Genomic DNA, 24,046 nt, shown 5'->3' with positions numbered 1-24,046 from the left:
AAGGTCTTACGAGCTTACATTGAGTATTATGTTATCCTGTTGTATGTGATATGCTATGCATTATGTCTTTGTGATTTATGCTATGCGGAGTTTATAGACCGGACCGAAGGGTCCAACGATTTATGAGGCCGGAAGGCTTAAGCAGACCGGACCGGAGGGTCCAACGAGCTTAGGACCAGAGGGTCCACAGAGTTAGGGCCGGAGGGTCCACAGAGTTAGGACCAGAGGGTCCACAGAGTTATAGCCTCGAGTGGCTAATATGTGTTATGAGTGGTATTTTGGGGAACTCACTAAGCTTCGTGCTTATAGTGTTTTGTTTTATGTTGTGTTGCAGGTTTCTTTCAGTATCACAGGACGGCACCGGCTTGATTGTACACACCAGAGAAAGAGTCATGTTTGAGGATCCTGGTTTTCTATACAAGTGAAATGGAGTCATGTTTTTTTTATAATTCGATTATGAATGAGATTTTAAACAAGTGTTTCTAAGAATTAAACGATTATTTTAAAACGAAAAATTGTTTGAAATTTTCGGTGTTACAAGTTGGTATCAGAGCCTTGGTTTGAGAGATTCGGATGCGCCTTCAGGTAATTTTGGACTCAAACTGAGGAAGTAAGAAAAGTTTTCAAAGAAATAATTTTCTAAAGCGAATAAGAGTTCAAAGAGAAAACGAGAAAGAGCAGTGTGTACAATCAGCCAGAGCCCGAACGGTGATTTCCCAAAATACCCTTACTTTTGTGTTATGAGATATTTATGATGCACTTTATGAGATATTATTGCAAGCTAGAGACAGGCTAGGTATTCCATATATTAGGACTAGAGTGGCCTGATTTGTGATGCCTTAGCCTAGGAATTATTGTGATATGCGATGTGCTTTTGAGTATGTGATGAGTGAGAATATTTGATTGGAATCCTTTAGGGGATTTGAGTAGAGGAGTAATCTAGGGGAGATACCTAGATGAGTACTGTGGTACTTGGAGAAAGAATAGTTAGAGCCCGCGAGGGGAAGAGTTGCAGAGTTCGGTGGTACTTCCGAGGAGGAGCAGTGCAAGCGGAGTTATCACCCAGAGTGAGTCATATATATTCTTCGATGCTCGAATGCTGCTTGCTTCGTGCTTTGTGGAACTCTCGATGATGGGAGTCAGCTACCAAGCGAATATGACGATATTTAGGAGGTAGATGGCTGGCATCATTAGGAGCTCTTCAGCAGCTGATGGCAGAGAAGTGTGGGAATCTGGGAAGAGCCTAGGGAGTAACCTTAGCCAGATGAGTGCACTGGCAGGGTAGAGAATTTCGCTGGGGAGCGAGCGCGCGACGGAATTGGTGAACTAGAAGGTCGAGCAGCTACTTAGGAGCTCCAGGATAGTCCGTGTGGAAAGTATGGGTAGATGTGGCAGGTAGTATGGGCCCGTACTACTGAAAGCAGAGGACCCATACTTGATACAGGGAGTATTCTGAAGGTTCTAACGAGCGTATTGAGGAGTGATGTTATGGTTCGAGTACCATACATCGAAACAGATGGAGGAGTGATGCTATGGTTCGGGTACCATACACAGGAGCATATCGAGAAGGGATGTCATGGGATGAGTACCATGGTTCGTAGTGAATGATGCTTGTGATTCTCTGGTTATCTGGTCACGATTGATGAGGTAGAGATTGGACGCTATGGGTTTTAGGCCTGTAGGCCATGACTGAGTTTGGAGAGGCGTCCCTCGAGAGGGAAGTCGAGAGCCTATCAGAGTATTTTGGTAAGGAGTTAGAGGGAGAGGAGAATTTCAGTCTGAGTTGAGCAATCAGTCGATAGAGGAGAGGTCACCTTCTATGTGAGTGGTGCTATTTATGTTTGTGTGCGAAACATGAGAGGCCTGATGTTTTAGTTTTGGGTTTGGGGGTAAACCCTGCAGGTCGTTATTGATGGTGATTTCTCCCAGAGTATCAGGTAGCATGTGTGCCACGAGGCAGTGATTTATCATGAGCAGATAGTCAGTTAGGACTGAGATAGTCGAGGACCACACTACACCTATTTGAGTATAGTAGGATGTATTGTAGTGGTATCAATGGGGAGTTCAGTCGAGTTTAGCAGTGCAGAGAGTTTTCTATTTATGTTGGGTGTTGAATATGGGAGTGGGTCCCTGTTCTTGGGATGATCCCGGTGTTGGAGCGATGTTTGATGAGTTGAGGTGAGGGGTACGATGATTTTGTGGTTCGGTCTATGAGCCAGGGATGTTATTGAGCAGTTGAGTTGTTTGGTGCTAGATTGGTACGAGATTTGGATCGACTAGAGGCATTCATGGCGAGAAGTTCTTGAGGAGTTCATCTGAGGATCAGAGTTATGAGATCGATTAATTTCCTTAAAGGGGATTATCGGGTGTTGCGTAGCACTTTCCAGGGGCAGGTGCGTTATTGCTGGTGGAAATAGTTCGTGAGGTTGTTGATGTGTCAGATAGTGATGGTTCGAACCCTAAGTGGGGGAGAATCGGGTGGTTTATTGAGAGAACCAGAGATTTGTGCAAGAGCGGTTAGGGGTTGGATGCAGAACCTGCAGCTTGAATTCATGAGATCAGGGTCATTGGTGATTAAGGAAAGGTGCAGGGCGAGATAATGCATGTGATATATGTCTAAGAGAAGGATGGGTGTCTCCACGGCGGGTGGTCAATGATCAGGAATCTGATGGTGGTCAGAGTCGTCTCGAGTGGAAGGCTCGTAATGATGGTATGGGCAGTTGAGAACTTCTGGGTTGAGATATGGGTAGCCGATTATCGAGTAGCCAATTCCCAGGCTAGGATGTGTATTCTTGCTTGAATTTTTGAGCAGTAGTGGAAAGGGTTTCGGAGGATCATCAGTGTGTTCTGAAGGGTTAGCGCCTTCCTTGTATTCCAATTGAGTGTTTGGATGCACTGAAGTTGCGCATCGTGTGATATCAGAAATTAGTATGGGATTCAGAGGAAATGTATTGTCGTGAGTGTATGGTATTGGGAGTAAGGGAATCAGTGGTTGTGGCAGGATCTTGTGATGTTCTGTTGGGATATTCCGAGGTATCCGGGTATGATACCTTATTTCGGAGTTACTCGTAAATCTTGAGTTGAAACGATTTGTGGTGTATCAGGTATCTACGGGTCTAGTGGGAGCCCTTCGAGTATGGGCATCCAGGGAGATTATTAAGAGAGTGGATCTTCGCAAGGGTGGGCATTTTGATATGTCGATTGCTTCCAGAGTCTGGAATGTGTATTCGAGTCGAGTATGGGTAGCTGCCTGTGATAGTCTGCGGAGCATGAGCTAGTGGAGTTAGAGGGTGTTGTGATATTGCGGGGAGCCATAGTACTCACTAGTCAGAGAGTGTTGTGATACTGCGGGGAGTCATAGTACTCACTAGTCAGAGGGTGTTGTGATACTGCGGGGAGCTGTAGTACTCACTAGTCAGAGGGTGTTGTGATACTGCGGGGAGCCGTAGTACTCACTAGTCAGAGGGTGTTGTGATACTGCGAGGAGCCGTAGTACTCACTAGTTAGAGGGTGTTGTGATACTGCGGGTGTTGGGCTGAAGATTCGTTTGAAGATTGCGTCATTTGGGCTCGGCTGATAGTCCAATTATTTTGTACTCCGGTTTTGGGCCTGTCCATACCGTGAGCTTGCTAGGTTACTATATAAGTATATGCTTGCATGCATATTAGGTTAATGATTTTACGATTGATCTAGACGATTACGATAGAATTACAGTTTCTTTTATCGTTCTTGTAAACCTCCAACCCTCTACAGTTGATGTTCTTTATCGAGCTCTTCTGAGGGTTATCTTATAATCATTCAACCTGTTTGATTCATCGTTGAGTTATTCTTTATTTTGCATTCGTTCTTACTGTTTAAATATTTATTCACCTGTTTAAGATCTAATCGATCTTCAAGATTAAGTATTAATCTCATCAATTGGTATCAGAGCAGGAGGCTGTGTAATCGATACACATCTTTTCTGTGAAAAGGTTTTAATTAGGGTTTTTCCGCAATTACTAATATTTATTGATCCGTCATCTCATTATTGACGTATCTTGATATTTATTGTTTTGCCCTAATCTGAGTTATTACAAGTCTGATCTTTTAACAGGTTTTTTCGATCATAATGGACGAGTCGCAATCAAATCCTATCAATATTTCCAACAGCATCGGTTCGACGACGAAGATTCCAATCCTATATACCCATGATTATGAAGTCTGGACGCATCACTTCGAAGACTACGTTATAGGATCTGAGGATAATGGATACCTCATATGGGAAGCAATCATTAATGGACCTTTTTCTCATTCTGCAACGTCAAGAATTGTTAAAACTCAAAAGGAGTATAACGATCTGCTGAAGGATGTCAAAGATATTGCACAAGATGAAAAGGATAAATTCCAGTGTAATATCAAGGCGTTAAGATTGATAAGATTCGCCCTTCAGTCCGACACCTTCAGGTTGGTCAGCTCATGCACGACGGCAAAGGAAGTTTGTGATAGACTTCGTGAACTGTACTCTACAGACGAGGATCTCAAACATTCTATCCAAACCTTGCTCTTATCTGAGTTTGGAGAATTCAGGCAAGGAGCCGAAGAAACCATGACCCAGACGTTCGATCGCTTCAATCATCTTCTCAGCAGGATGATCAAACATGACATCGAAAGGAAGCTTATCGAGCAGAAGGTTACATTCTTAAATGGTCTAAGGTCAGAATGGAGAGCAGTGGTGTCAACAGTCAAAGCCCATGAGCAGTTTAAATCATATTCTTTGGCGAAACTGGTGGGTATTCTCAAGTCTCAGGAGAAGATTGTGCTGCAGGAAAAGAACGTTGTTTCAAGCCTAGGTTCTCTGGCCCTCCTGTCAAAAAGTAAAGTTGTGATGGAGGATGAAGACTTCAATTTGGAGGAGTATGACCTCACATCTGAGGATTATGCTATGATGGTATCTAACACCAAGAGGTTCATAAAGAAGAGATTCCCCAGCAATAAAAACCGAAACTGGCAGGGGAGTTACAGTTCAGAAAAGGTTAATAATGAACCGAAGGTTGAAGAGCCCAAGAAGGAACCGAAAGCAGATGGTGATTCAGGAGTAAGTTGTTACTACTGTGGAGGGAAAAATCACTATGCTAAGGATTGTGTCCTCAAAAAGATGGCTGAAAAAGATGAGGAAAAGGATGAGGAAGCTTTGCTACAGAAAAAGCTTGATGAGATGAGGAAAAAGAAATCTACCGCTAACCCTTCCATGAATGCTCTTATTGTGCAGGGTTCGGTTGCTGATGACGAGTTCGGTGGAGTTGAAGTTTGGTCAACCGACTCAGAAGATGATGAAGTGAGGAAGCCTTCGCATGGAAAGGCTTGTGTGGCAAAGGAGGAAAGCAGTGGAGGACAGTGCTTGATGGTGTCTGATGTATCTCAGATGAGGGGATACAACACTGATGGAGGAAGCGATGAACCGAAGGAGCAGCAGGACATGTGCTTTACGGCCAAACCGCTCAGCGTGCAGTTCAACGAGCTCGATGAACTGATCAAGAAGGTACAGTCAGTTTTCGTTTCATTTAAAGTACCACAATCCTCATATGAGAAAGAACTAAAAAATGTTAATACAAGAATTTCCATCTAGATAGTAGTTTAACTCAAACTTGAGTCACCAATTCTAACCTAACTGATCAATTAAGCAGGGTGTCGTCGAAGAGTGAGGAGCGGCGCATGTGGATCGAGTTGAAGGAGTCTGAATTAGTTAAAATAAAAGACGAAAACATTTATTTACAAAGAGACAATTTAAAGTTGTTAAAACAGCGGAATGTTTTTTGTTTAATTGCAAAACGTCTTTATTCTAATATTACTCAGCTTCACTTGGACTGTGAAATAGGTCAAAAGATCCATCGCATGATTTTGCCCTTCCTTGAGTTTAAGGAGGATGAAATCGATGCCAAAGCTTATAATTGTGAGAGTGTGATATCATCTGATGACGTCAATCCGACCTACATGTATGGACTGGACAAAATAGAATCTTTCATTAAATCCAAGGACCACAAGAACATGCTTAAAAATCTTTTGGATGAAAATGATAGACTAAAACTGAGAACCAAAACCATACAAAAATTTGACTCTTTAAACGCCAACTTGAGCTCAGAAAACAAAATTGATGTTGAAAATGCATCTGAGCTTAATGAGGACGACAACATGAGTGAAATTTCTGTAGAGGACACGGTTGACTGCTCAGAATTTGTAAAAAACGAACCTGAAAACCACAAGAATCTAATTTCTGAAAATTCAGTGGAGTTCGCTCAATTGTCCCAACAAAAGTCCCCTATCTTAGTAGAGAAAGGGGTTGTATATCAAAAGGTCCAGACCACTCCAAATCAAGTGTACAAGGTCACTGGAGTAACCGAACATCAGACTGCTGAACTCACAGCTATTGTAAACGAAGACAATGCTGGTGGATGTGATGAGTTCTTCTGGGCAGCACCAATCGATAATGCAGATGAAACGGTAGGCTTGTCAGAAAGGACTTCATGGATTAGTAAAGGCAGATACATACCAGAACCTCTGAACAAGCCATATAATTTCGAAGTGCCAAGTAGTAGTGGTACGAAAGACATTCCTCAAGAGAATGGAAGTTCGGCAAAAGAAGACATTCCTTCTAGCTCCTCAGTTCAAAGTGAAACTCCCACAGCTCAAAGTGAACCTGCTAAGGAGAAACCGAAAAGGAAAGCCAATATTCATCATCAACCGAAGCAGATGAGGAATCTGAAACGTGAAAGGAACCAGAGATACAGGAAGAATCTCTCTGAAAGGAAACAATTCTGGCAATCCCAGAATGCATATTTCTCACATCAAGACAAGAATCTGAAGTTTGAGAACAATTCTGTCAAAAGGCATGAGAGCCACAACAACCAGCCAAGGTTCGGTTCAGAAGAAAATACCAACCGAAAGCAAAGGTTCAGTTCTGAGAATGACTCCAACCGAAAGCAAAGGTTCGGTTCTGAGAATGACTCCAACCGAAAGAATAGGTTCGGTTCAGAGAACTGCTTCAACCGAAAGCAAAGGTTCGGTTCTGAAGTTAAAAGAGATCAAAACTCTAAGGTCAGTCCCACCAATAATCAAAAGCAAAAGGGTCACCTAGAGTCTCCAGTCAAGAAGTCATCTCAATCTAAGTCCATTCCTTCTCATTCATCTAATTCTTCTAATTCTTCCAATTCATCTCCATCTAGCTCTAAAGCTCATTTTGTTCATTCCCAAAAATCTCATTCGTCAACTGAACAAAAAGGCAAACATAAGGTTGATGCATCCAAACCAGAGTCTAAACCGAACGCACCTAATCCTAATAAAATCAAAGTTTTTACCATTAAAAGGAAAGATGAAACAACACTTATAAAACGAACATATCTTGTTGACATCTCTCTTACTATTCCTGTTCCCATGAAAAGCTCACGAGGACCCAAGAAACTTTGGGTTCCTAAATCTGCTTAACTTTTGCAGGTTATAAGTGACGAGCAGTTCGACGAAGAATGGTACATCGATAGTGGCTGCTCGCGTCACATGACAGGGAGGAAAGAGGAGCTCCAGGAATACAGATCTCTTTCAAATGGTGGCAACGTCAAGTTTGGAAACAATTCTTTCGGCACCATAAAGGGATACGGAATGATAACTAATGGTGATTTTACAATAAGGAAGGTGGCATATGTGGAAGGACTCCAACACAACCTCATCAGTGTATCTCAGCTTGTTGGAGGTACAGGTCTCAAAGTCTCATTCGACGATGAAGGTTCTGAAATCATTGAGAAGAAGACAAAGAAAGTAATTCTTAAGTCGGAACGCAAGGGTGAAATGTTTCCTCTAAATCTTAAACCCATCAAAGGAAACCCAGCTATATGCCTCTTATCAAAAGCTCAATCTGACGAAAGCTGGTTGTGGCACCGAAGACTCTCTCATCTCAACTTCAAAGATATTAACAAACTTGTCACTGGAGGTCATGTTCGAGGCCTTCCGCTGCTCAAGTTTGACAAAGATCATTTGTGTGCTGCATGCGAAATGGGGAAGCAGAGTCGTCAAAGTCATCCATCTATAATTAACACAAAAGTTGTTGAACCACTTGAATTACTTCATATTGATTTGTGTGGTCCATCATCTATCGAAAGCATCGGTGGTAGCAAGTATATTCTTGTTATTGTTGATGACTTTTCACGATTTACATGGGTGTTCTTTCTAAAGCTCAAATCTGAAGCGACTCATAAGCTGAAATTGTTCATCAAGCAGATTGAAGTACAGCTCAAGAAGGTCGTTCGCAATATAAGGAGCGACAACGGTCTGGAATTCAAGAACAGGGAATTCGAAGAATTTCTAGCAGAAAAGGGAATAAGTCACAACTTCTCAGCTCCCTACACACCTCAACAGAACGGAATTGTCGAAAGACGAAACCGATCTTTGTGTGAAGCTGCCCGAACTATGCTAAGTTTCGCTTCCTTACCTCTTTATTTTTGGGCTGATGCTATTTCTGCTGCTTGTTTTACACAGAACAGGTCCTATCTCAACAAGCGATTCACGCTCACACCTTATGAGATTCTCAACAACAGGAAGCCCAATGTGAAATTTTTCCATGTGTTCGGCTCACGGTGTTTCATCTTTAACTCTAAAGAGCACCGCAACAAGTTTGATGTCAAAGCCGACGAGGGAATCTTTCTGGGCTACTCTCTCACATCCAAAGCATACAGAGTCCTCAACAAGCGTTCGAGAAAAATCGAAGAAACATATTACGTGACCTTTGACGATAGCTATGTCAAAAAGCTACAGGCCAAAGAAGATACCGCCGGGGAAATCTTTCCTCAAACTGGCCAGGTCACAGTCTCGATCGCTAATCTATTCGAGAAGTTTATGGAGCTATTTGACGAACCAGAGAAAGCTACTCTCTCAGAAGCAGGAGCAGCAGACAACAAGGTAGACCATATGAAGCAAATTGTCGAAGAAGCTGCCAGGAGAATGAACGAAGGAGGATCGAATTCTGATGAACCTCCATCCAACGATGCTTCAGTTGAGGGGGAGCCAAGCTCATATGCTGAGGGGGAGCCATGCTCTACAACTGCAACCGAAAGTACTTCTTCAACCGAAAGTGCTTTACCAACCGAAGGTGCATCAACGCCTGAATACCAAGCACCACAAGAAACCTCTGAACCTCAAGTTTCTCCAAATATTCCAGAAAGCTCATCTATCGAGGGGGAGCAAGCTGATATGCCGCTCGACTATGAAAGCCAATCCGAGCCAGAAGAAATGATCAACGCTGAACTAGACCCCACCTTTGATCCAAACTACCCTCCTCTTGTCAAATGGACCAGAGATCATCCTATCTCTCAAGTGGTTGGTGATGTCTCTGAAAAGGTCCTGACCCGATCACAACTCAAGGCAAAACAGACATCCTTATTTTCAAAGGTTGAGTTTTGTATGTTTAACTCATTCGTATCAAAAGTTGAACCGAAGACAGTTAACACTGCTCTCGATCACTCCGATTGGGTTCAAGCAATGCAAGACGAACTGAACGAATTTGAAAGGAACAAAGTCTGGCGCCTGATTCCAACTCCTCCAGATGCCTCGGTTGTTGGTCTCAAATGGGTTTTTAGGAATAAAATGGACAAGGAAGGGAATGTTATAAGGAACAAGGCTCGTCTAGTGGTAAAGGGATATTGTCAGGAGGAAGGCATCGATTATGAAGAGACTTTCGCTCTTGTAGCTAGGCTGGAATCTGTAAGAATCTTTCTTGCTTACGCTGCCCACAAAAACTTTGAAGTTTTCCAAATGGACGTCAAGTGTGCATTTCTTAATGGAGAACTCGAAGAAACTGTGTATGTGGAGCAACCTCCGGGGTTTGTGAATGAAAAATATCCAAATCATTGCTACATTCTGGATAAAGCTGTGTATGGCCTCAAACAAGCTCCGAGAGCCTGGTATAAAACGCTAACTAAATTCTTAAAGATGTCTAAATTCAAACAAGGTTCGGTTGACCCAACCTTCTTTCGCAAAAAGGAAGGTAACCACCTTATGATAGTTCAAATTTATGTCGATGACATCATCTTTGGCTCAACGAATCCCAGCCTAACAGCTGAATTCAGAAAGCTGATGGAGACTAAATTTGAAATGAGCTCAATGGGTCCTATTAACTTTTTCCTTGGATTAAATATTAGACAGGGACCCGAAGGCATCTTTATCAATCAGGAAGCTTACACGAAGACTCTCCTAGCAAAGTTTGGTATGATGGGAGACTCCAAAGTCAAAGTCCTAATGGCATTCGGCACCTAGCTAACCCCATCCCTAGACAAACCGGCCGTTGATATCACGCTCTATCGGCAAATGATTGGCTCACTAATGTATCTTACTGCTAGCAGTCCTGACATCATCTTCCACGTGGAAGATGGAAACGTCGAAGTTCATTTCGTAAGAACCACTGATCAGCTGGCTGACGTCTTTACCAAAGCTCTTCCTGAAGCATCGTTCAATAGAATATTGCAAGGGCTAGGTATGATGGAATCAGAGTCAGTACCTCAAACTACCTCTCAACCTCAAACGTAAGAAGCGAAACTGACCGAACGTTCGGGTTCGGTTAAATCATCTGACTCGCTCATCTCCACAAAGGTAGTTTTCTTGGTTGTATATTTCTTGTACAAAGTTTTTTATCTTATTACTAAAAGTATTTTCTGATTACATGTCTAAATTCCTTGGTTTTCTAAAATTTTCCAAAACCGAAACCAACCGAAGGTTCGGGTTCGGTTTCTCAAAATTTTCCAAAACCGAAACCTACCGAAGGTTCGGGTTTGGTTTTTCAAAATTTTCTTCAACCGAAACCAACCGAACGCTCGGGTTCGGTTTTTCAAAATTTTCTTAAACCAAAACCAACCGAACGCTCGGGTTCGGTTTTTCAAACTTTTCCCAACCAACACCAACCGAACGTTCGGGTTTGGTTACCAAATTTTTCAAAAGTTTTTTTTTAAGTCTACTTTTTCTTGCTTATTTTTTAATTTTTTATTTTATCTATTTCAAAAACTCCAAAAATAATTTTTTTAATTTTCTTTGTGTGATTGTTCATTAATGGGGATATAATTGTTGGATTACTTAAGTGTCCCTAGAAGCATGCTACTGTATGTGTCTCAAGCCTCATAAGATTCTGAATAAAAGCCTTCATGACCTGGTATTAACAAACCTTGTCTTCCCAATAAGGCTACTACATTTATTCTAATCGTGAGCTACCTCACTCTCTTCTCACATGAGTTAAGAGTTTTTCTGCTTGGTCCTTATTTTCGCAGCAGAGGTACTTTAATTTCTTACACCATCTCCATTACATTTCTCCATTACATTCGTTTCATCAACGTAACCCTTGAGACTCTCAGAAATTACCACTGAGGTTTATGGTTACACAACATCTGTGTTTGTGATCTTAGTTTCGTGTCACTACGAGCTGAGTGAAACCCAAAATTCAACACCTAACGAATTGACGGTGAACAATTAATTTGCTCAAGTTTTCACCAACGAATTGACGGATGTATCCTACTGAAATCTCAAATTTTTTTTGTGTGTGATTCCTATGAAATTGTTAAAAACCATAACATTTCTTCCCTTGGGATCCAGTTTTTTTTTTTTAATTTTATTTTGAGATTTTATCTTTTCCAAGCTATTTAAAATTAATTCCTACCTACTTGTTCAACAGACTACACCGGTCAAAGCGAAAGCCACCTTTACTTAGCCTAATTAAAAGAAGCCTTTCAACATTTCTTCATAAATGTTTGATCGTAATTCAACGGGAATCCACATAAACACTTTAAGGTCTCTCTTGATCTTGAAGGAAGAGATTCGTGCCCGGGATCACTTGTTTCGTGTCTTTATTGACATCACATTTATTCCTTAAAAGAGTTGCTTTATTCCTTTTTTTTTACACTCTTAGCACGAAAATCTTTGATTTTCCAAAATTCCGTTACTAATTATTACAGGCTGTATTATTGCTTTGGTGGTTAATTATGAAGTTGTGGTCAAAAATAATCCACGTGGATATTTAATTCAAAAGATGCCATTTAAAAGATAAGACGAAACGTTGCTGACTCGGCGGGAGTTAAAAGGATTGAATTTCAAACGACGGTAAAAATGGGGCGCGTGTGGATTTGAAACGCCCATACTTTTACTGACATCATGGCCGCGTGTGCGAATTTCAAGGGATTTCTCTCTGGCACTTAAAGGCGCATGAGGATTTGAAACGGTTTTCTTCTGAAACGGCGCTTGTTGGGTGGCGTGATCCTAGGAATCTGACACTCTCTCTCCTACGTGATCATCGCATAGAAGATTTGAAACGATTTTTCTCTCTCCATTCACCCACTATAAAAGGCAGTCTATACTCTCATTTACCTTTTTACTGCTTCCGGATTTTCTAGAGAGCAAAAACTCCAAAAAGTTTCACTGTTCATCTTCTTCTTCTACTACCTTCAACAATGGCGGAATCATCCTCAGTTCATGCTACCTCACACATCCTACCTATTCGTCCTCAACAATGCCTGGTGATCGATCTCAACCCTCTGGCGTACGACTCCTACATGTCACCGATCATCGAGTGCCTGAAGTACTCCCAAATCGCTCCGGCTCTCTCCAGGATTGAGTCTGTGCCCATGGCGACTCTCTCGCAGGTTTATGCGACTGCCTATTACGACAAAGCAGTCGAGCGGGTGTTCTTCGAGGTTGCTGAACACAAGACCTCCGTTTCTCGACAACGTTTCTGCACAATGCTAGGGTTGGCTGTTGACCCATCGAGAATAAATCCGGAGACGATTCCGGTTGGGCATCTGTATAGCATGTTTTACAATATGGGGTACACGGAGGTCCTCACCTCCGTCGCAAAGTTCAAGAAATCCTGCTTGCCGCCTCAGTGGAACGGCATGTTCACAGTCCTCTTCAAGGGCTTATATGAACGGAGCTCAGGATCCGATGGCGCTAGTCGACTGTTCTTGTTGATCATGTATGCAGTTTACAACGGGATCAACTTAGATTTTGGGATGGTCCTATGGCAACAGCTCATCCAGAGCCTTTCTTCTTCATCACGACATTCTGAGGTGTCGTATGCCCGGTTCTGGACTTTAATCACAAAGTGGGCAATGGATAAGTTTGATATTCCCACTGCTGCTGGTGCATCGATGTCTTCAATCGGTACGTTTCATACCAAGAAGATCATCGTCTCTGATGCATCTAAATTGTCGTTCACTGACTCTATTCCGGAGACAATGTATGGCGACGTTCCCTCTGACAGCAGGCTAATCCGGACGATCAAGGAGTTCAGGGCAACTGGACCTAGGGAACTAACACCGGAAATGCTCAAGTCCATCCATGATGCTGACAAACTGGTGAACAGGGGCAAAAAGGCGGACAAAGGGAAGCAAGTGACCAAAGCTGCTAAAGGTCCTTCTCCCAGGAAGAGGAAACAAACGAAACCTGTCCAGTCACCGCAGCCGAAGAGGAGGAAGACTCAACCGAAGAGAAAACTTCTTATTCCTTCTTCTTCGAGTGACTTAGAAAACGAGAGTTCAGGTTCGGACGGCTCTCAAGGAGGCGAAACCCCTCAAAGAGGCAACACACCACCCCGCTCACCTACCCCAGAGATGAAACTTCATAATTCACCAGTTCCTTCACCTCCTCAAACCATCCCTACTTCCATTCCGACCATAATCCCCACTACCACTATTCCTCCAACCTCTTTCCCTATACCACCACCCATCTTCACAGATACCACCACAACCACTACAAAGGTTACAACCAACGTATCTGATACGGGGGTTCATACCACTACAACCGAAACACCACCCGTAACCGAACCACCTCAAACCGAAACCCAGAATACAACCGAACCTACCCATACTCAACCACCACCCGAAACTACCCCCACACCCACTCAACCTGAACCTACCCAAACCACCACACCCCCACCTTCACCACCCCTACCTTCTCCAGATCATGCCTCTGATGGAGATAACCCGTTTCTTGGCGGTGAAAACATGACCTTCGATTCGGTCTATTTTAGTCCGTTTCAGGTTCAAAGTGACGAAGAGGATGATGCTCCAGTGACAAAGAAACATCTGAAGGAGCTAAACGAGAAGGTTGATCTGCTTCTTGCGTCATCCACAAACTCTCAATCATCTCTCTCTGAAGCCGCTCTTCAGAAGATTGTTGATGCCTTCTCCAGGGCTCAGCATGATTCGGTAGCTTCAGCCACTGCCGCCATAGACGCCTCCACAAAAGCATGTGAGGCTGCAACCGAAAAAGTCGATAAACTATTCTCAGACGCTTCTTCCCTGTTGAAGCCCCTGCAGGAGTGCGCTGATGCCACAAAGACAACTTTGGAACCAATAGTTCAGCAGTTGGCCAAGTTCGTCTCAACGGAGTTACAGCCATTCGCTTCACTTCGCCAATCTATTAGCGATGACAACTCGGCCCTTCGTGCCTCCATTGATGAGCGCCTCGCTAAGCTTCAGGAGGATCTCGCAGCTAAAAACTCATTAATGGATGTTCTGGCAAGCAAAACCACCGCCTTTAAGGTCAAGAGCACTCAGCTTTCAAACTCACAGCAACAGCTTGAAGCTCTTCGATCCGAACGGGAGGTAATAAAAACATGTGTTTCGGATGTACACGCTGCACTATCAAACATCCTAGAAGCACACGATCCAATACTCAATCATTCGGTGAGGCGAACCCTTGCTGAAAAACTTGCTCCTGCCATGGACCTTCTCAGCAAAATCGAAGGCTTACCTAGTTTCGTGTCCGATCCGAAACAAGGGGGAGAAGTAAAGTCCGGATCGAAACCACCTCCTTCCTCCAAAGCTACTCACACAACCGAACCACCTCAGACTGGTCAAGCTTCGGGTTCGGGTGTGAAGAATAAAGGCAAAAACATAGTTGAGGAAGAAGATGAAGATGAAGATGAAGATGATGCAACCATTGCGGACATGTTGAAACGCAAAAACAGTCGCAATGTGGATGATGATGTCAATCGTGTGGCGCGAGAGGCTGAAGAAGCCGAACGCAAGCAAAAGGAAGCCCACGATCTCCTCGAGAGCAGGAAGACTCTCTTCCCTGCCTGGACTCGGGAGCGCATGATTAAAGAGGCCATAGATACTCCTAGCATCTTATGGCTCGAGCCGGTTATCTCGTTCGACTGCTATAATTCTGTCGATTCGCAGTTCGACATGCCGTTGACTCGAAAGGCGTTTATCTTCCACGCCTTCTCTAACATTTTTGAAGTCCCTCATCCGAACCCTGAGGTGGATAGGGAGTTGATCGAATTCTATCTGAAGGCTGCTCGTCCTCAGTATCAAACTTGGAGCGCCCAGAAGATAGTGAACGTTCAGGTCTTAAAGCCTTACACCGAAGGAAGGTTCATCAACGTTCGGTTCAAGGTGATTCGAGGGTCTGCGAGAACTGAACACCTTATATCTTTGGCAGACTTACCGAATTTAAATCCTCATGATTGGATCGTCTTGCATAATATCCTTTTGACTGATGAAGCCGAATATGGTCCCATTATAGACCATCTCAAAAGGATGTTAGTCTGCTACATCATGGAGGTTGTCCTTATGGATCAGGAGGTTGCCACGGTCTTCAAGAAGAAACCGAAGATAGCTCCTATGGGATCGGCCAGTGATCTTAATCAAATGCAAATGGGCAAGATCGACCCGAGACGTAATTCGGTTATGTTCACTAGAGCTGAAGGACAGAAATGTCTCTTCGCTTTAGCTAACAAACATCTTTACACCACTGCTTGTCTAGAGCATGTGTTATCGATCATTCGAAGGTGTAAAGAGAATGCAGCGGATGATGTCAAGTACTTCAACGACATGATCCAGTGGTACATCCGGTTTAGACAGACAATACTTGCTCTAATCACGCGTCTGTTTAACACCGTGAAGAAGAAGGTACCTGCTTCAGCTGCTGGCCCAAGCAACAAGTGAAGATCTCGCTCCAATTGACGCAAAGGGGGAGATTGTTGGGCTGAAGATTCGTTTGAAGATTGCGTCATTTGGGCTCGGCTGATAGTCCAATTATTTTGTACTCCAGTTTTGGGCATGTCCATACCGTGAGCTTGCTAGGTTACTATATAAGTATATGCTTGCATGCATATTAGGTTAATGATTAGCTATTGGCAAAACTAGAGAAACCCCCTTTCTATTACTTGTTTTATTTAGATAATATTAGCATTTCTTTTAATTGTTTACTGTTCCCTGTGTTCGATGCCCTACTTACTGAACTAAACTGCTAATCGATAGGTACACTGCCTTTTGTGTGTTTGTCTTTGTGTTTAAGTTAGTAGGATTAAAACTAGTTAGTTTTACACACATCAATTTTCTGATATGTGCATAATTGGTTCATATTAAGTATACATTATTATTCATTTATTAGCCAAATTATTGCATATTATGGACAAAAGATACTTAAAAGTGTTTAAATTATATTTTCAGTCCAAAGATGAAGCTCGGAAGCGAAAGGAAGCGGGAGAAGCAGTTAGAAGATCGAGGATGAAATAAAGAAGAAAAACACTAAAAATAGCACTGACTCGGCGAGTCTAATCGGCTACTCGGCGAGTCTGATCGGCTACTCGGCGAGTCCAATCGAAGAATCGAGAAGATAATGACTCGGGATCCTAGAGAATTATCACAATACGGGGAATGTGAGAGGGACTCGACAAGTCACCACCTGACTCGACGAGTTGATTCGGATATTTATAGATAACTCCACAGATCGATGGAGAGGAGTTCTGGAACGATTCAGAAGTGTTTTGCTGCGATTGAGAAGCCAGAGAAACCCTAGAGGACGACGAAAGAAGCTAGAATTCAATTCCGGAGAGTAATTGAGGCAAAATTTCATCATTCCACTTATTCTTTTGTTTTATCATTATGGTTAAGCAATTTGACTTTGTTTGTTTGCTGTTATTTACTTCAATTATGAGCTAAAACCTTTAGACTTCTGTTTGGGGATACAAAGTTGACAATATGGTTTGATTGATTGGTAGGATTAATTTTAAGTTGGTGAATTTTTGTTATTTGAGCTTGCTAAAGAACCTTGCGTGTGAATAATAATTAATTTTCTGTTAATAGGAAGATAATTGATTAGCATGAACATCTATTGATTATTAACCTCATATGCTATGTGATCGCTATGCTATATGTCTAGGATTAATGAATATGAAACTAGAATTAATAAGAAAATTGAGTAAGTCCATGTGCAAGCTTGTAAGATGACCATCAAACAAGAAGTTAATTAAAAGAATAAATTAGTTAACTATTGCAAGTCTAACTTAACCCGAATAATTAATTTAGTGAATTTAATTAAATTAGACAATTGGCCACTGTTTAAGTTAGTTTATTTGCTAAGGATTAGGGTAGTGAATACGAATCTAATCACTTGAATCGGTAACCAACGAAAGAATTAATCCATTGCACCATTACCTTGAAATCAACCATAGAGTCAACCAAGTTGAACTAAACAGAAGTTCCTTTCCAATTATTGAATCTAGTTAAGTCTTTATTTTCTAGTTCTTAAATTAAGTAATAGTTAGTAAGTTTCTAGTCTTGTAAAACTAGAGAAAACCCCTACTTATTAATTAACTTAGATAAAATTAGTTTTTAGTTTTAATTTTCCGTTCCCTGTGATCGATACCCTGCTTATTTAGTTATACCACAATTGATAGGTTCACTGCCTTTTGTGTGTTATTTGATAATTAAAAGTAGGTTTAAAACTAAGTGAGTTTGCACGCATCAAGTTTTTGGCGCCGTTGCCGGGGATCGAACCCGGGTCACCCGCGTGACAGGCGGGAATACTTACCACTATACTACAAAAAAAAATTAAACTAAATAAAAAAATTAATCAACAAATAAAAATAATAATAACAATTAGCAAATAAAATTAACTATTTAGAACCGTTCCCCGGCAACGGCGCCAAAAACTTGGTGTGTGTTAAACCAACTAGTTTTAATCCTACTAACTTAGACACAAAATAAACACACAAAAGACAGTGTACCTATTGATTAGTAATATATTTCAAGCAAGTAGGGTATCGAACACAGGGAACGGTAAACAATTAAAATAAATGCTAATATTATCTAAATAAAACAAGTAATAGAAAATGGGTTTTCTCTAGTTTTGCAAGACTAGAAACTTAAATACTTTACTAACACGCAAACTAAACAACTAATAGCTAAGAAAACAAAGATCAACTAAATTCAATGATTAAAAAGGCCTTCTGTTTAGGTTCGAATCATTTGTTCCCATGGATGATTTTAATGTATCAGATTAATTCTTCATTGGCTACCGACTAAGATGATTAGTTTCACGTTCGATATTACTAATCCTTAGGAAACAAATTAACTCAAGCAGTGGCCAGTTGTCTAAATTAACGAATTTCCTAGTTATTGATTCGGGTTAAATAAGACTTGTAATAGTTAATCAAATTGGTGATTCAATTAACCTCTAGTTGATGGTGTATCACACAAGCTCACACATTAACTTACCTATCTTCAAGTTAATTCTAGTTTCACATTCGTTATTCCTAGACATACAACTATGTGGTCACGGTAAATCATATGAAATTAATAACTAAGAGATGTTCATACAACTTAATTACTGATTTATTAACAGAAGAAAAGTTATTGTTAACACATAAGGTTCTTTAACAAGCTTAATAAAACATAATTACCAATTAAAATTAATCCTACTCAAATGAAGCGGAATTGGCGATTGGAAAATGAAGCGGAATTGGCGATTGGACGTTTGGATCTTGGATTTTGAAGAAAGAAGGATGTTGCTGGACAGCTTGACCCCTCGTCAGTGTTTTGGCCATATCTCATGAACCGTAACTCCGATTGACGAGATTCAAAATGTTCTGAAAATTAGACACAATTTCGGACGACTTTCGTGTCTTGAAAAAATGCTGATTCGAAACATACTCGGCGAGTAGGGTCGATTACTCGGCGAGTTGTATCGAACTTTCGCGATTCTGGACGCGCTGACTTGCCGTACACGGGTTTTAAGTGACGGACTCGCCGAGTAGGTCACTGGACTCGCCGAGTAGCCTATGTTTTGTGAAAATCTATATAAAGGGACTTTCAGATCGATACCCTAGCATATAGATGAACCCTTGGAGGCCAATTGTTGACTAAAGGTGCTGTTGGAGCGTGGGAAGCAAGGGAATCAACCCTACATTCAATTTTAAGGAGAATCAAGGAAAAATCAAGTTTACTCTTTACCTAATCTCTTGTTTGAACTATGTTTTTACCAATTGATTTCGTTTTTGAGCTTTTTTCTGCTGTAATCATGAGCTAAAACTCATAACTTCTGTTTAGGTAGATGAATTTGTGAACATGGATTGATTATTTGATTAGGATTAATTTTAATTGGTGATTATGTTTTATTAAGCTTGTTAAAGAACCTTATGTGTTAACAATAACTATTCTTCTGTTAATAAATCAGTAATTAAGTTGTATGAACATCTCTTAGTTATTAATTTCATATGATTTATTGTGACCACATAGTTGTATGTCTAGGAATAACGAATGTGAAACTAGAATTAACTAGAAGATAGGTAAGTTAATGTGTGAGCTTGTTTGATGAACATTAGCAAGAGGTTAATTGAAGGGCCAATTTAATTAACCATTACAAGTCTTATTTAACCCGAATCAATAACTAGGAAATCCGTTAATTTAGACAACTGGCCACTGCTTGAATTAATTTGTTTCCTAAGGATTAGTAATAGCGAACGTGAAACTAATCATCTTAGTCGGTAGCCAATAAAGAATTAATCTGATACATTGAAATCGTCAATGGGAACAAATGAGTCGAACCTAAACAGAAGTCCTCTTTATTATTGAATTTAGTTGATTTTTATTTGCTTAGCTCTTAGTTTCTTAGTTTATGTTTTAGTTAATTGTTTAAGTTTCTAGTCTTACAAAACTAGAGAAACCCCCTTTCTATTACTTGTTTTATTTAGATAATATTAGCATTTCTTTTAATTGTTTACCGTTCCCTGTGTTCGATGCCCTACTTACCTGAACTAAACTGCTAATTGATAGGTACACTGCCTTTTGTGTGTTTGTCTTTGTGTTTAAGTTAGTAGGATTAAAACTAGTTGGTTTTATACACATCAAGTTTTTGGCGCCGTTGTCGGGGAGCGGTTCAAATATTTAATTTCATTTTCTAATTGTTATCGATTTTTATTTTATTGATTAATTTTTTTATATAGTTTATAATTTTAATTTTTATTTATTATGTATTTTCCAAATCTCGATGCTTTTGATGCTTTTCTTGAGGAAGTAGTACAGGAAATTGAGCAAGGAGATGAGGAGTATGACTCAGATGAAGATTTGAAGAAATTTGGAAGATGGTTAGATAACATCTTTCCCAACACAAAAGGGACATCTGAGTTACAAGATGAAGAATTTAATCCCGAAATTGGTCCAAAGAAATTGTCAATATTCTTGGGTTTTATGAATTCAAGCTCGTTTGGCCAATTTTTGAAGCAAAGAGTCGAATTTTACAAATTGGTCCAAAGAAAATATTTAATGCAAAGGATGGATTGGAATTGATTTTATTGGAAGTTTATTAAGTTGGGAGTCCAGCTCAAGACTCGCACAAAAAGAAGCGTTTGCGGGAGGCAACCCGTCATTAGAGTTTGTTTTTCTTTTTCTTTTTAAACTTCTACTTTATTAGGGTAATTTAGGAATTTAATTTTGATGTTTGTTTTCCTTTTTCTATTACTTGTTTGTTGTTTTGATCTTTTCAGTTTGAAGCTTAGGATTGCATGTGAGGGTCTAGAGTCAAGGCTGACGAAGCGAGAAATCGAGTCTAGGCGAGAGAGGAAACGAAGTTTTGAGTCAAGCTATGAGTCCAATTGATAGAAGGGTTATAGAGTGTTTATTCCCTGAAGAAAAATGAGGGAAATTATTAGTTTATATAACCCCCATACATCATAAACGGACTTGGGCAGAATAAATTTTTTGTCACACAGCGGTCTACTCACCGAGTCCATGTGAAAATTCACGATTCTTCTGCCATTTACGCTTCAACACGGCGAGTCTACATACTTACTCGACGAGTCACTCATTCTTCTTACTTTTGAGCTGAAGATTTGATGACATTTGATATAGGCATTGGTTCTATTCTTTGAAGATCAATTTCCGAGCATTTCCAAGAGTTTTTCCCACATATTTGGAGCTGTACCACACGAGATTTTGACACCCAAGGCATGGATGAGCTGTTCCCATGCCAAAGTCATCTGAAGATGGAGCTCAAAAGAAGAAAGATCACCCTCACAATTACTATCCCAGGGGAGTTTGTTCCAATTCCCTCTTTATATTTATGTTTTCTTATTCATCCATAATATGCAATGGGGACATTGCATAAATTAAGTGTGGGGTAGGGGGTTGGTTACATTAGTTAAAAATTTTAAATTAGTTAAAATTTTAGTTAATTTTTGATAAATTTTAAAATTTTGCATAAAATTTGCTAGGATTAATTTAGAAAATTTTGGTAAAGCAATTACGGATCATGCTAGTATTATATTTGATGATTGCATGAAAACCCAAATGTTTAGTTGAGCCTATATACGTTCTAGTGCATTTGTGGCTTCCTTATTCCAGTGAAATCATGGGACAAAAACACGACCTCGCTCAGCCTGAGGGATGCAATATGTTTAGCATCGTGTACCAGAAATGTATCCAGGAAAATTATTATCGTTAACCAATAAAGGTTGAAGTTGAGCGCCCCTGCTTAAGCATGTAGGTTTTGAGTGAAAAAAAAAGTGAGTTACATGTTAAAAAAAAAGAGAGAGAATTACAAGAAAAGTTGAAGAATTTTTGGAGCATCAAAGTTAAAATATGAAGTTCAAAGATCAAAAATTATGAAGAAATTCGAAAGTTGAAGATACCAAAAATCAAACAGCAAGGTGGTGAATTCAAAAAAATCAAAGATCAAATGTCAAAGAAGTGAAGAATTCCAAAAGAGCTCCATAGTGGTATCATAAATTGTAATTGTCTAGATTATGTATGCTTGGGTTGCTCAACCAAAAATACCTTGAGGTTAAGAGGTTTTCTGAGGATGGATTCGGAGGGATGCATAAAATGAGCATTGTTCGGAAAAAGTGGGCGAATGTTTATGAGGATTGTGAGTATTTGGAGTATGGGGGGTTATTAGGAAAATTTTAGACACAAATGCATGCGTTACGGTCTTGGCATAATGGCTGGGTTCGATTGGGATTGTTTATGTAATATTAGTGTACTAAAATTCAGTTTTGCTTGGGGGCAAGCAAAAGTCAAGTGTCGGATATTTTGATATGGACATATTTAGTTACAAAATTCATGCATTATCGTAATACTTTATGTTGATTTTATCTCATTTAATGAACCAAAGGTGCTTAATTAGCTTAAATATTTCATTTTCAGCAACAAAGACATGCTTGAAAGGAAAATGAAGCGGAATTGGCGATTGGACGCTTGGATCTTGGATTTTGAAGAAAGAAGGATGTTGCTGGACAGCTTGACCCCTCGTCAGTGTTTTGGCCATATCTCATGAACCATAACTCCGATTGACGAGATTCAAAATGTTCTGAAAATTAGACACAATTTCGGACGACTTTCGTGTTTTGAGAAAATGCTGATTCGAAACGTACTCGGCGAGTAGGGTCGATTACTCGGCGAGTTGTATCAAACTTTCGCGATTCTGGACGCGCTGACTTGCCGTACACGGGTTTTAAGTGACAGACTCGCTGAGTAGGTCACTGGACTCGCCGAGTAGCCTATGTTTTGTGAAAATCTATATAAAGGGGCTTTCAGATCGATACCCTAGCATATAGATGAACCCTTGGAGGCCAATTGTCGACTAAAGGTGCTACTGGAGCGTGGGAAGCAAGGGAATCAACCCTACATTCAATTTTAAGGAGAATCAAGGCAAAATCAAGTTTACTCTTTACCTAATCTCTTGTTTGAACTATGTTTTTACCAATTGATTTCGTTTTTGAGCTTTTTTCTGCTGTAATCATGAGCTAAAACTCATAACTTCTGTTTAGGTAGATGAATTTGTGAACATGGATTGATTATTTGATTAGGATTAATTTTAATTGGTGATTATGTTTTATTAAGCTTGTTAAAGAACCTTATGTGTTAACAATAACTATTCTTCTGTTAATAAATCAGTAATTAAGTTGTATGAACATCTCTTAGTTATTAATTTCATATGATTTATTGTGACCACATAGTTGTATGTCTAGGAATAACGAATGTGAAACTAGAATTAACTAGAAGATAGGTAAGTTAATGTGTGAGCTTGTTTGATGAACATCAGCAAGAGGTTAATTGAAGGGCCAATTTAATTAACCATTACAAGTCTTATTTAACCCGAATCAATAACTAGGAAATCCGTTAATTTAGACAACTGGCCACTGCTTGAGTTAATTTGTTTCCTAAGGATTAGTAATAGCGAATGTGAAACTAATCATCTTAGTCGGTAGCCAATAAAGAATTAATCTGATACATTGAAATCGTCAATGGGAACAAATGAGTCGAACCTAAACAGAAGTCCTCTTTATTATTGAATTTAGTTGGTAATTAATTGTTTTAGTTGCTAGTTAGTTAATTTGTGTGAACAAATGTGTCGTAGCCAATAAAGAATTAATCTGATACATTGAAATCGTCAATGGGAACAAATGAGTCGAACCTAAACAGAAGTCCTCTTTATTATTGAATTTAGTTGATTTTTATTTGCTTAGCTCTTAGTTTCTTAGTTTATGTTTTAGTTAATTGTTTAAGTTTCTAGTCTTGCAAAACTAGAGAAACCCCCTTTCTATTACTTGTTTTATTTAGATAATATTAGCATTTCTTTTAATTGTTTACCGTTCCTAGTGTTCGATACCCTACTTACCTGAACTAAACTGCCAATCGATAGGTACACTGCCTTTTGTGTGTTTGTCTTTGTGTTTAAGTTAGTAAGATTAAAACTAGTTGGTTTTACACACATCAATTGGTTATCAAAGAACCACACGGAACTCTTGTGTTACAAAAAG

The sequence above is a fragment of the Lactuca serriola genome, chromosome 6, assembly GCF_051521515.1.
Source record: "Lactuca serriola cultivar US96UC23 chromosome 6, Lser_US96UC23_V15, whole genome shotgun sequence".
Taxonomy (NCBI): Eukaryota; Viridiplantae; Streptophyta; class Magnoliopsida; order Asterales; family Asteraceae; genus Lactuca; species Lactuca serriola.
Note: the sequence above shows the minus strand (reverse complement) of the source record.